Source organism: Capsicum annuum, unplaced genomic scaffold (assembly GCF_002878395.1).
Source record: "Capsicum annuum cultivar UCD-10X-F1 unplaced genomic scaffold, UCD10Xv1.1 ctg1490, whole genome shotgun sequence".
In the NCBI taxonomy this organism is placed as follows: domain Eukaryota; kingdom Viridiplantae; phylum Streptophyta; class Magnoliopsida; order Solanales; family Solanaceae; genus Capsicum; species Capsicum annuum.
Genome location: NW_025820315.1, coordinates 962,048 through 977,379, shown reverse-complemented (window position 1 = coordinate 977,379; position 15,332 = coordinate 962,048).

The window sequence follows — 15,332 nt, the reverse complement described above, 5'->3', positions numbered from 1 at the left end:
TTATCTAGTGCTAGGGTGAAAACAACACACATAATTAAATATTATTATATACATGGCTATATGTAATTGAGTATTTAGTTTATACTTTCTCCGTCTCATTTTATTCATCCCAAATTTTTTAATTTAATTTCCTATTTTACTTGTCATTTTTTATTAATCAAGACAAGACAATTTTTTTCTTTTTACCCTTAGTATTAAATGTTGTCTCTAAATTAAAATGTAAACATCATTTAATAGGGGTACTATGATAAAATAGTCATATTATTAATTATTTTTCTTAATCAATATGTAATGTCAAATTAGGACGAGTAAAATAGGACGGAGGAAGTATTTGATAATAACGGCAAAAATCATTTGGCCCCGAAACTTTATGATTTTAGGCATTTCGATTTATAGAAAATAAATACTGAAATACTTATTATATGTACAATCCTAATGTATTAGTATTATATAGGAAATAAAAAAGATAAAGTAAATTATTCCCTCTATGATACTAATACATTAGGATTGTACATATAATAAGTATTTCAGTATTTATTTTCTATAAATATCAAATACCGTTTTTTTTTTAAATTTCCATAAAATATCGTAATACGGACAACAAAATGTCAAAAGATTGGAATTTAGATATGATACTTGGGTATTTACCAAAATACGTACACCCAAGCACAAAATGGCTATTGGTAAAGGTTACCAATAAATCACTTCAGTTAGACAAAATTACAGTTTGGTATCATAAGTTAATTTTTGTTCGTAACATTGACGGTAGGTAAAGCCTCGTGTGAAGGGACCCGTTCTCTTTCCTTCCCCTCTCCCTTCTCCCTAGTCTAAAGTTTTCATCCACCATGGATGAAACTCTAACACCCCCTTTGTTACCAAATCCATCGAGAAACAACCCTTCCAGAGAAATTCTCATCGAAGATCTTATCCCCTCGTATAAAGATGTTGCCGCAGGGAAATTAAACTCCCTCAATCAACCGAGACTGTCGAGGCCTGATCTGGGAACAAAAGAAAGATCTGAAGCCAAGGGGATCCTATTATCCGAGGAAGACAAGCTACGCCTCTATACTCCTGGGATTCACTCAATTATCATCAAGCCAATAAAAGGAAACTTCAATTTCCAATACCTAAAAGGAAAGCTCGACGATCTGTGGCAACTTTTAGAACCCTTTGCCGCATAGATCTTGGATTGGGATTTTACATAGCCAAACTCACCACCTTGGAAAGCCAATCACGCATTCTCCAGGATGGACCATGGTTTATAGCAGGCGGTTACCTATCGGTAAGAAGGTGGGAACCAAATTTTGTACCAAGTTACTCAAAGATCGATTCTACGGCGATCTGGATCAGGCTCTCACACCTGCCCACAAAACTCTATGCCGCTGCTATACTTCATAGAATCGGCTCAGAAATTGGAACCCTGCTAAAGGTCGATGCATGCACCTCAGCGGCTCTGAGAGGAAGATACGCTAGAATCTGTGTCCAACTTTCCCTGGATGAACCGGTGATGCCTACCATCACTATAAATCATCACGAACAACAACTCTTTTACGAGGAGAGGGATTTCTCTGCAAGAATTGTGGCAGATTGGGCACACGATGAGTGGCTGTTCCTTCTCCCTGCGCAATCTCAAATCGGCTGAAGCTACCACAAGCAAAGATGGGGACCTTACAAATACCCCAATTGAATCTAAGCTACCATCAGAAGGGAACCCATCAAAATGAAAAACGGTAACCTTTGCCAAGAAAAAAAAACAAGGAACAAAATCCCAACCCCACACGAAGGGATTGAACACCGAAAAAATAAAAGCCCAGGCGGCGGCTCCAGGTAAGTGCCCTAACCCTACGCTGAGTGGGTCAGCTAGGCCCACCGCCTCTTCTTCCACCTCCCTTGGGCTGAACCATGAACAACCCTTAAAACCCAATACGGGTACCAAAAGGGACATGGGCCAAGTGTCTAACCAGGCCCAATCAGCTCCCAACCCTAAAGGGAAAGAAAAAGCAGCTGGCATGCAGAGGACCAGTTCTAGTGCCCCAATTGGGCCACTTGGGACGGCCCACAAGGCCCAACTCCCTTCTGATTACCCCCCAAATTTAATTTCCCCCCTCTTCTAAACAAAGATACTAAAATAAAAGAGGCCCACCTTAGTGGGTCCCCCAAAGCTGAGATGGACATAGGCAATGATAAGCCTACTAGCCTGACAGCGGGAAACTCTTGCACTTCCCCCTGTGATTTGATGAAAGACAGCCTCAGTTCAGACACAACATTAAATGCTAGTGGTCTTCCCAAAGGCCAAATGCCTCAGCTTCCTTCAGACACTTCTCACTACCCCTTATATATGGATGAATGCACGAATAAGAGCATTCTAGAAAATAACCATGGACAACCACAATTCCAACATAACCATCACAACAGTCCCTCTAGCACCGAATCACCAACCAACCTCATGGCTGTAAATTTGTCTAACCAACCAGACAGTCCTAATCTACCTGGAATGGGAGAGAAGACAAATCACTATACTCATTCAGGACCCTCAATATCTGGCTCAACTAACAATGATGAGTCTGAACCAGGGGTTACAAACTTATAGACCCAATGTCTGGATGGCCACACTATTCTAAGTAATCAACTCCCCTCTTCAAGAGGAGCTAAGCACAGAGTCCCTCTTCAGTATTATGAACGAAATGAGCCTGAGCCTCCCCTTTCTTCTAGCTCCCAACCCTACTCTGATGCTTCCGGGACCATCCTTTACCCCCCATCGGAGGCACCCCAAGTTATCCCACCTTTTCCTCCTGTGTCCCCAATCTCTTCATACCTAATGCTGGAGAGGATAGAGAGTGTAAACGCCTTCGAGGCACTAAAAGAATCCAATAAAGATTTGGAAGAATTCCTGTTACTGCTAAGAATACCAAGAACAGAGGTTCTAAACATAGTCCAACCCCTAACTCTCGACTTCTTAGACCCAGTCCAGGAGATAGTGACCATCCTGATCCCACTGGGGATAGGAGAACTGGGAGTAAGTTCACATATAGTGAACAACCCGACGAACGATACTCCCAGGGTCACCCTGACCCTTTTAAACAAGAAGAGGAAGGCCTCAACTTTATCTCTCACCTCTAACTCGAAGGAGAAGGACAAGGTGAATGTGACAATGCATCCCCATCCGCTGCACTCCAAAATAAAGAACTGTATAATATGGAATGTTAGAGGAGCCAAAAATGTTGAGTTCAGGAAGCATTGCAAGGCAATGATCAACATCCATCACCCTTGCATCCTTGCCCTCTTGGAAACCAAGTTGTGTAACCATCAGGATCTTTGTGAGCACCTGGGTTTTTATAGCTATATCCAATCTGAAGCTTCTGGTAACTCAGGAGGTCTAGTCATCATATGGAGGGATGACTCCATCTCCATCTCCACTATCTCCATCACTGCTCAGTCTATAATGCCCAAGTCAAGGTTAGTTCTCCTCCTGTATCCTGGTTCATTAGCATTATCTATGCTAGTACAGACCTTAGCTCTACGATTAAACTTTGGGAGCAGTTACCAATCTTCTCGGACACATATATTACCCCTGAGGGTAAGAGTTGGTTAGTTGGAGGGAATTTCAATGAAGTTCTTAGAGCCACGAAGAAATTTGGAGGCTCAAAAGTTAACTTCAATAGAATCAACATGTTCATAAATTGCCTCAATTACTATAACCTTATTGATCTAGGTTTTAGAGGGAGTAAATACACCTGGTCTAACATGAGATACAAAAATAGGCAGGAGCTCATTCTAGAAAGACTAGACAGATGCCTTGCAAATGATCAATGGATCCATTCCTACCCTAAAGCCACCACCACTCACCTCCCCAGAACCCATTCTGACCATTCCCCTCTATTCCTCAACTTTGGCAGCACTCCTGCCATTGAGAATAAGCCTTTCAGAGTGGAATCTATGTGGTTAAGTCACCAGGACTTACCCAACCTCATCAGAGACTCCTTCCATAACTGTACTTGCATTACCTCAGCCACTTCTGACTTTGAAAACAAGGCCAGATCTTGGAATAAACATATCTTTGGGGATATTTTCAAAAAGAAAAAGCACTTGCTTACAAGGTTGGCTGTTATCCAGAAATCCCCAAACTATCCCACTAGTAATTTCCTCCAAGGGCCAGAACAAACCCTCCTGAAGGACTTCAATAATATTCTTAACTTAGAGACTGAATTGTGGAAATTAAAATCAAGAATTTCCTGGCTCCTCTAGGGTAATTCAAATACTAGATTTTTCCACACCTCCACCCTGAACAGAAGGAGGAGAAATAAAATCTCCTGGCACTATCACCAAAAAGATATTGAGTCTATTGTCTCCAATTACTATTCTAAACTCTACACCACTGAGCACACCCTGGGGTATTCTAAGACTCAATCCAATCCCTCCTCTGAGGGATCCATCAACTCCTCTATGCATGACTTACTCTAAGTTGTCCCTTCTCAGGAGGAGGTCAAGAGAGCAGTTTTCTCCTTTAAGCCTGACAAAGCCCCTAGCCCTGATGGGCTCCATCAGTTCATGTACCAAAAGTTCTGGGACACTCTAGGCCCCCCCTCCATTGTTAGATTTTATCAGGATACCTTCACCTCATATTCAATGGATCCTAGAGTGAACTCCACTTACCTGCGTCTAATCCCTAAGTGTAGAAATTCCAACACCCTAAAAAATATCAGACCTATTGGTTTGTGCAACACTCAGTACAAGATTATTACCAAAATCATTGCCACTAGGATCAAGCCCTTACTGGAAAATATCATTGGCCCTACTCAAGCCAGTTTCTTGGCAGGAAGAAGAGTCTTTGACAATGCCATCATTGTCCAAGAATATGTTAGTCATCTCTAAAAAATGAAGGGCAAGAAGACTAACATGATTCTGAAAATTGATTTAGAGAAAGCCTTTGACAGGATTGAATGGTCCTTTATTAGACAGGCCCTCCTCTACTTTAACTTTCCCACTAACCTCTCTAATCTTATCGTCTCTTGTATCTCAACTTCCTCCATCTCTATTCTGGTTAATAGGGGGAAATTTCCCCTTTTAACCCCTCTAGAGGCATTAGATAAGGGGACCCTATGTCACCCTACCTTTTCATTTTATGCATGGAACTTCTTTCCAGAAAAATCGACTATGAGGTTGATACTCTGAATTGGATTCCCTTATCCATCTCTAGAACTGGGCCCTCTATCTCTCACCTTTTCTTTGCCGATGACCTTACTCTGTTTGCCAAGGTAGACTCTCAAAGTTGTCACACCATTAACAGAATTCTCCATAATTTCAGCTCCCATTCAGGCCAAAGAGTTAACTATAGTAAATCCAAGGTTGTCTTCTCCAAGAACTGTTCCCAAGATACCCAGGATAACATATCCTCTCTCCTAGGTATCCAATCTTCTACCAACCTTGGTAAATATTTGGGCTTTCCCATCTTCCACAAGAATCCTGTTAGGTCTGATTTTCAATTCCTCATTGACAACTTTAAGAGCAAACTTGCAGGCTGGAAGACAAAATTCCTTAACATGTCTGGTCGGGTCACCTTTGCTAAATCCTCCCTTGCCAGCATCCCTAACCACATTATGCAGTACATCCATCTCTTTACTTCCCTGTATAAAATTATTAACAGAACCCAAAGGAACTTCATTTGGGGCACCACTGAGCTGAGGAAAAAAATTCACCTTATTAAGTGGGACACCATCACTCTTACCCAAAAGGAGGGAGGCTAGGTATGCATAAGGCTGATATTAAGAATACTGCCCTCCTCTATGGGCTGGGTTGGAGAATGTATTCCAACCCTAACACCTTGTGGGCTAGTACCCTCATTGCTAAGTATGGTAACAGGGAAAAAAACCTTTACAATGTTTCTAGGACTTGGTGCAGCATTATTAAGAGCTGGAATAGGTGCAGGAATACTCTTCATTGGGTCATTAAAAATGGTACCAAAGTGGATGCCTGGAGGGATAGATAGATTCCTGGGATGCCTACCTTAGCCACCATCATCCACAGTCCTAATACCAACCCTCCTAACCCGATTCTGGTTAAGATGTTTGGAAGGAAGAAAGATGGGATGTCCTCACTTTACCCTTTGATATCCCTCCTAACATTGTTAACTCTGTCAAAAATTCTTTCATTCCCATCTCTCACCTACCAGGGACAACCCTATGTAGGTGATGAAGGGTAATGGAACCTTCTTTTGTAAGAGTGCCTACCTATACATTGCCAATAAGAACAAAACCCCTCAAACACCTAACAACTCTTTTAATTGGATCTGGAACCAGAACATTCCCAATAAAATCAAAATCTTTATATGGCTCATCCAGCATAACTCTCCCCCTACAAACACTAACCTTTACAATAGGGGCATCAACATCAACCCCTCTTTCCATAAGTACAACAACACCCAGGAAGACTAATCCCATATCTTCTTTTCTTGCACCATGGACAAATCCCTATGAGCTCAACTTATTCAAAAGTACAGAGGTAACATTGAGCTCCACCCCAATATATTTGACCCCAACAATTGGCCTAACACTTGGGAAAGACTTAACAACCTCTACTTTGACACCACCACTCCTTGGAACATCTTGTTACCCTTCTGTCTTTGGCATCTCTGGAAGGTTAGGAATGCCAACTCTTTCCAAAATATCAAGTCCCAACCTTGTTTCAACATTCCTCATGTTGAGTCTATAGAATACCACTTTTTGGGAAATGATAAAGCAAACCACCCCAACATTGTCATCAATCTAAGATGGTCCCCCTCACTCCAGCATTTTCAAACTCAACACTGATGGATCTTATGTTGGGAATCCAGGAAAAGGGGGAGTTGGAGGTGTTATGCGGAATAACAAAGGTGATTGGGTTATGGGCTTTAGCAAAAGCTTCACCCATACAACCAAAAACCTTATGGAGCTAATGACCTTAAGAAAAGGCCTAACTTTAGCTCTTCATCATAACATCAAACCTTTAACTGTAGAGGTAGACTCAATGGAAGTTTTAAATATGCTTCATCATGGTAACCCTCTCTATGATTCAATTGTTAATGCTTGCAGATCTTTAATAGAGAGCTTGGAGAATCCTCCAGTCCAGCACATCTATAAGGAGCAGAACAGGATAGCGGGCATGCTGGCTAAGCAGGGATCGGAAAAGGACCTTTTTGACAAACTACATGTCTATACGACTCCGCCAGCGAGTGTAGGCATATTTTTTTGGGAAGACTTAGAAGGGAAAACTCTCTCCCGTTCTGTAAATGCTCAACATGGAGCGAACCAAAGCAGCTTTATTTTTGCATCTGGATAGGCACCTGTACAAACTCTTTTAATTATCAATGCATCTTTCTTAACTTAACAAAAAAAACAAAAAATTTGTTCCACTTTGAAATGAAGGCTTTGTGTAAAGGATTGTTTTTAATGAACTTGGTAATTTGCATCTAAATCATAAATCTTTAATGACACACTTTTGGAGCAGTATGACCAGGAGAGTTATTTAATTTTTTTCTGAATAATTTTTTCAATCTTATTTTAAAATCAATATTATTTTATCAAATTTTCTGTTATATAATCTTATTTTAAAATATATATTATTCTGTTATATAATATAGATTTCATGTGACATATGTATATGTGAATATCATTAATGAGAGATAGTAGTTAGTAATTAAATTGAACTTGAACGAGTGAATCTAAAAAATAAATCCAAATTGAGGTGACTTTAAAATTTTAGCCTCAAATAAAAAGACTTCCTTAAAATAGCCTTTACCTATTAACAAATATTTTTTTGGACGAAATTATCCCTGATCAATGGAATAAATTACATAAATGATCCTCACAGTGGATAACAACTCCATATTTATATATTTCATCTTTTATTTTTTTCTGTTTTTAATTTTACTTTGATTTTTATTTTTTCTTTTCTCTTTTTTTTTTAATTTTTCTTACACCTTACTTTTTTTTTCCTCTCAACTTCTTTTTTTTATTTTTTCTTTTATATTATTTTGATTTTTTTATTTTCTCTTTCCTCTTTTTTTCTTTTTAGTTTTTCTCAACCCTTATTTTTTTCTTTACACCTCTCAACGTCTACTTTTATAAAAAAAAAACTTTTTTATTTTTTTTATTTTTATTTTTTTTTCTTTTAAAATTTTTATCGACCTTTATTTTTGTTTAATCTTTTTTTTTTTTTAATTTTATCAACCTTTATTTTTTTTCTATTCTCTCTCAACTTCTACATTTTCTTTGATTTTTTTTCTTTTAAAATTTTTTCTCATTTTCTGCAATTTTTATAATTTTTTTCTTTTCTTTGATTTCTTCCATTCAAGTTACATCTCATGAGCAAGAGTTGACACTATCACAAGGCAAGACTTATGACTTTCGAACAACAAGCTACGTTTCATGGGCAAGAGTTGATACTACTACATTATGTTTTCATTTATGAGTTGTTCTACAACTATTGCCTTAGAGGCAAGACTTAGCTCAAGGACTTTCAGACTACAAATTATGCCCCACGGGCAAGAGTTAACTTTACAACGTTACATTTTCATTTATGAGATGTTCTACAACTATTGCCTTAAAGACAAAACTTAATTAGCTCAAGGACTTTCAAACTATAAATTATACTCCACGAGAAAGAGTTGACTCTACCACATTATGTCTTTATTTATGAGATGTTCCACAACTCTTGCCTTAGAGGTAAGACTTAGCTCAAGGACTTTCAAACAACAAATTATACCCCACGGGCAAGAGTTGACACTACCACGTTATGTCTTCATTTATGAAATGTTCTACAACTCTTGCCTTAGAGGCAAGACATAGCTCAAAGACTTTCAAACTACAAATTATGCCCCACGGGTAAAAGTTGACACTACCACGTTATGTATTTATTTATGAGATGTTCTACAACTCTTGCCTCTAAGGCAAGACTTAGCTCAAAGACTTTCAAACTACAAATTATGCCCCACGGGCAAGAGTTGACACTACCACGTTATGTATTCATTTATGAGGTGTTCTATAACTCTTGCGCTCAAAGACTTTCAGACTATAAATTATGCCCCACGGGCAAGAGTTGACACTACCGCGTTATGTCTTTATTTATGAGATGTCCTACAACTCTTGCCTTAGAGGCCCATACTTAGCTTAAGGACTTTCAAACTACAAATTATGCCCCACGGGCAAGAGTTGATACTAACACGTTATGTCTTCATTTATGGGATATTCTACAACTCTTGCCCTAGAGGCAAGACTTAGTTCAAGGACTTTCAAATAATAAATTATGCCCCAGGGGCAAGAATTGACACTACCACGTTATGTATTCATTTATGGGATGTTCTACAACTCTTGCCTTAGAGGCAAAACTTAGCTCAAGGACTTTCAAATAATAAATTATGCCCCACGGGCAAGAGTTGACACTACCACGTTATGTCTTTATTTATGAGATATTCCACAACTCTCGCCTTAGAGACACGACTTATCTCAAAAATTTTCAAAGAACTTCGTAACAACAATTCAAGTCCTTAAATTTGTTTTGATGTCAAAAAAGAAGATCCATTTGCAGATTATCTAATTTTTTATTTATTAGCAAAATATAATAGAAGTTGGGAAAAAACGAAAAAACACGATCAAACAAAATAGAGAAATAAAAAAAAGATTGAGAAAAAAAAAGGAAACAAAAAAATAAAGATCAATGAAAAAGTGAAGAATTAAAAAAATTGAATAAAATAAAAATGAGAGCAAAAATAAAAATAAAGTTTGTGAAAAACGAGGGAAAAAAAAGAGAACTGAAAAAAGAAAAAAGCGATCAAACAAAATAGAGAAATAAAAAAAAAGATTGAGAAAAAAAAGGCAAGAAAACAATAAAGATTAAGAAAAAAGTAAAGAAATAAGAAAATTGAGAAAATAAAAAATGAGAGGAAAAAATAAAAATAAAGTTTGAGAAAAATGAGGGAAAAAAAGAGAACTGATAAAAAAAAAAATAGAGAAATAAAAAAAAGATTGAGAAAAAAAAGGAAAGAAAAAAATAATGATCAATAAAAAATTGAAGAATTAAAAAAATTGAGAAAAATAAAAATAAAGTTTGATAAAAATGAGGGGAAAAAAGAGAACTGAAAAAAGAAAAAAGCAATTAAACAAAATAGAGAAATAAAAAAAAGTTTGAGAAAAAAAGGCAAGAAAATAATAAAGATTAAAAAAAGCGAAGAATTAAAAAAATGGGAAAATAAAAAATGAGAGGAAAAAATAAAAATAAAGTTTGAGAAAAATGAGGAAAAAAAAAGAGAACTGATAAAAACAAAAAATAAAAGAAAAATAAAGGTTAAAGACAAATGAATTAAGAAAAGAAATAAATAATGCTTGAGAAAAAAGAAAATAGAGAAAAAAATAAAGGCTGAGACAAATGAATTATAGCATAAAAATAAAATTAAAGGAAAAAATAAAAAGTGAAAATAATAAAAAATAGAATGATAAAATTAAAGGAAAAAATAAAAAAGTGAAAATAATAAAAAATAGAATAATAAAATTAAAGGAAAAAATAAAAGGTGAAAATAATAAAAAATAAAATTTGAGAGACAAATGAGTATGGAAAGTTTAAAAATATATTTGAGGTGTAGAGGGGCAAAATGGTACTTATACTATACTTAAAAAGTAAGGAAGATTAATCTCTAAAGACATTTCTTATTCAAGTCAAATATCTAAAGTCACCCATATTTGGATATATGACATGCAATTTCCTGAACTTGAACATCAAGTGTTACTTATTTAACTTGAATTTGAACGTCAAAGTTACTTGTTCAAATTGAATTTGAACACCCAAGATAGTTGACCAAATTGACAACTTAATGTCAAGATTAACAAACTTAGGGAGCAAGTTTCATGGTTTATAAATAGTCATCCTTTTGTACAATTTTATAGATAGATTCAAGTAATAAATAATAGTACTAAAATTCTCTAAAAGTTGTCTCCTTTTTCCTTTAAGTTTGATATTGATATTCTGTATTTATTTTACTCTATAATAGAAGCGGCAATGTTGAGCAACTTGGGATCGTCCTGGCTGCTCCAGCTGCCTGCTTCAGCTGCTTCAAACGTAATTTTATTATATCACCCCTAATTAATTATTATAAGTTATTTTATTTAAGTATTATAATATTAATAAAATTTAATAAAAGGGTAGTTTTCAAAATGACTACTAAGTTCCTCAAAGTTTCACTTATTATTATTTGAAAAAAAAAAAATTAGCTGCTTCAATCGTAATTTTAATGTATCACCTCTAATTAATTATTATAAGTCATTTACGTATTAAAAATAGAGTAATAAAAGCGACAATGTTGAGCAGCTTGGGTCGTCCTGGCTGTTCCAGCTACCTGCTTCAGCTGCTTCAAACATAATTTTACTATATCACCCCTAATTAATTATTATAAATTATTTTCTTTAAGTATTATAATATTAATAATATTTAATAAAAGGGTAGTTTTCAAAATGATTTCTAAGTTCCTCAAAATTTCACTTATTATTATTCAAAAAAAAAAAATTTAACTGCTTCAATCGTAATTTTAATGTGTCACCTCTAATCAATTATTATAAGTCATTTACGTATTAAAAATTAATAATATTTAATAAAAAAAGACAAACATTTTTGACATGTCTGCTTTGGTTGGTTCGACGTAATTTACTATATCACCCCTAATTAATTATTATGAGTCATCTAAGTATTAAAAATTAATATTAAAAAATTATTATAAAGTCATCTAAGTTTTAAAAAATTAATAATATTTAATATTAAATTAAGTTGACGTCTTATATGAGATCCACTTCAGTTTTTTCAAAAGTATTTTCATATATTAATTTTGTTATATCACTTCTAATTAGTTATTATAATTCATTCAATGTATGTCTACTTCGCTGCTTCAATCATGATTTTATTATATCACCTCTTATTAATTATTATGGTCATATAAGCATTATACCACTTAAATTGAATAGTTATATATAAGAGGGAGTTTTATGCTTAAGCAGACAGCAGGTCGGCATGCCTGCTTCAGTTGCCTGCTTCAGCTGTTACAACCGTGTTTTTACTGTATCACCCTTAATTAATTATTATAAGTTATTTATGTATTAGAAAATTAATAATATTTAATATAAATAAGTAAAATAAATATTTCTGACATGTCTACTTCAATTGCTTCAACCGTAATTTTACCATATCACCCCTAATTAATTATTATAAGTCATCTAAGTATTAAAAAATTAATAATATTTAATAAAAAAGATGAAATAAACATAAAATAATAAATTAACTCTTGATGCTGTAAATTACCTTGATGTCTTATATGAGGCTCACTTAGATTATTTTCACAAGTAATTTTTTATAGTTATTATGCTATATCACTTTTAATACATGTCAGCTTTGCGGCTCCAATCATGATTTTACTATATCATCCCTAATTACTTATTATGGTTATTTAAGCATTAAAGAAAATTATATTATTAGTATCCTATATAAGAAGTCACAATAAGTAGCTGAAGCAGGTTGCTCATTTCGACATGTCTGTCTCAGCTGTTTCAATTGTAATTTTACTATATTACCCTTAAGTAATTATTATAAGTCATTTATGTATTGAAAAAATAATAATATTTAATAAAAAACTAAAATAGATATTTATAACATGACTGTTTCAACTACTTCAATCTTAGTTTTACTAAATTAACCATACTTAATTATTATAAGTCATTTAAGTATTAAAAGATTAATAATATTTAATAAAATAAAGTAAAATAGATGTAAAAATATAAATTAATTTTTGATATTTTAAATTAACATGACATCTTATATGGAGCCACTTAAAAAAATTTTACAAGTAATTTTTATAATAATTTTACTACGTCACTTCTAATTAGTAGAATAGAAAAAAAATTATAAATCGCAATAATTAAGAATTTAAATTATTTTAAAAAATATAATTCACTATCAATGTCACAAAAGTTTGAACAACTTAAAATATCGTTATGCAAATTTCATCAATCTAAATATAATATTATATGTCTAACTTAGAATTTATCAACCAAACAAATAAAGCTTTTAGTTAAATGATAGAATTATACATAACGTAAAATTTTTAAGGATCAACATTGGGCCATGCATAGCACGGCGTAAGCTGGCTAGTTACCCTATAATAGAAGCGGCAATGTTGAGCAGCTTGGGGTCGTCCTGGATGCTCCAGCTGCCTGCTTCAGTTGCTTCAAACGTAATTTTACTACATCACTCCTAATTAATTATTATAAATTATTTCATTTAAGTATTATAATATTAATAACATTTAATAAAAAGGTAGTTTTCAAAATGACTACTAAGTTCCTCAAAGTTTCACTTTTATTATTCGAAAAAAAAAATTTAGCTGCTCCAATCATTATTTTAATGTATCACCTCTAATTAATTATTATAAGTCATTTACACATTAAAAATTAATAATATTTAATAAAAAAAGACAAACATTTTTGACATGTCTGCTTTAGTTAGTTCGACGTAATTTTACTATATCACCCCTTATTAATTATTATGAGTCATCTAGGTATTAAAAATTAACATTAAAAAATTATGATAAAGTCATCTAAGTTTTAAAAAATTAATAATATTTAATATTAAATTAACTTGACGTCTTATATGAGATCCACTTAATTTTTTTCAAAAGTATTTTATTATATTAATTTTGTTATATCACTTCTAATTAGTTATTATAATTCATTCAATACATTTCTACTTCGCTGCTTCAATCACGATTTTGTTATTTCACCCCTTATTAATTATTATAGTCATCTAAGCATTATGCCGCTTAAATTGAATAGTTATATTCTAATATATAGAAGAGCCTTGGAAGCAGGTGATGGTCGTCATGCCTGCTTCCAAGGGCAAAATGGTCTTTTTTCGAAGTCTTTTTTCAATTTTACTACATGATGCTCCACCGCCTCAGTCATCTCTCACTGCATCTATTCCCATCCCTTACTTCACCACCTCATCCATCTCTCAGTCTGTCTATTGACGTCCCTTCCATCAAATCTTTACTTTTGTAGCTGTTTTGGTTTTCTTTTTCCTAATTTCGCTTCTCGGCGCTGCAACTATTGCTATCGTTTTTGTAGAGCCTTAGAAGCAGGTGATGATCGTCATGCCTGCTTCCAAGGGCAAAATGGTCTTTTCCTGAAGTCTTTTTTTAATTTTACTACATGATGCTCCACCGCCTCAGTTATCTCTCGCTGCATCTATTCCCATCCCTTACTCCACTGTCTCATCCATCTCGCAGGCAGTCTATTGTCATCCCCCCATCACATCTTTACTTTTGTAGCTATTTTGGTTTTCTTTTTCCTAATTCCGCTTCTCGGCGCTGCAGCTATTGCTATCATTTTTGTTAAAAATCATGTTCCTCAAGCTTCCGTTCAGGTTAATAATAAATTTGACTTTTATTTGATTTCGGTTAAATATATAAATCGTTTTCGTTTTGCTTTGATTTGAATTTAGTTATAATCTTGTAAGGAATTTCAGAATCATTTTGTGTTGAAAGTTACTTCGACTTGAATTTATTTATGTTTCATTTGATCTAAATCATTTTAGGAATTTGAAAATCAATTCGAATTGAATTTAGTTATATGTTTTCAATAGGAATTTCGATATTATTTTTTGCTTTACTTTTGATCTAAATCTAGTTATATATATTTTTTTGGGAGTTTTACTTTGAGCTTAGGTTAACTTAATTTTACGATTTTCCTGCTGAATTGTTAGTGAGATTCATAGATTCATAGATGACGGAGCATTTGTATAGTATTTGTTCCTTGCATTAAGAATAGAGATTATGTTTCGGTTATCGCACTATTTTGGTTACTGTTCGCTTATTAGTTGCATGCCTACTTTTCATATATATTTGAATTTTTCTCAGTAAAGCAAAAGGTAAGCTGTTCTCAGATTTTATATTCTGTATTATACACAAGTTCCTTTCGTGGGTATCCAATTCCTGGAGAAATTTTTCGTTTTAATATCAGCCTTGGATGCTGCCTGCACACTGTTTGTCGATATGCCTAAACCAATTTTGCTTCTTCAATAGTTAAATACTTATTGGCATTTCAAACTTGGACATCATGCGGAAAATGAGCTGAATCAGCCTTCTTTACAGCCAAGAAATGCCTAGGTGCAGTGTGATGATTGCCAGAAATAGAGACGTATAGCTTCTGTACTTGCTAATCAAATTGAAGAAACAAACTGCAAATGGTACGTGCTTGCTCATCCTCTGCATCATTTGTTCTTCTCTTCCAAATAATTGTCTGCCATGCTTCTTTCAAGATTAGTTC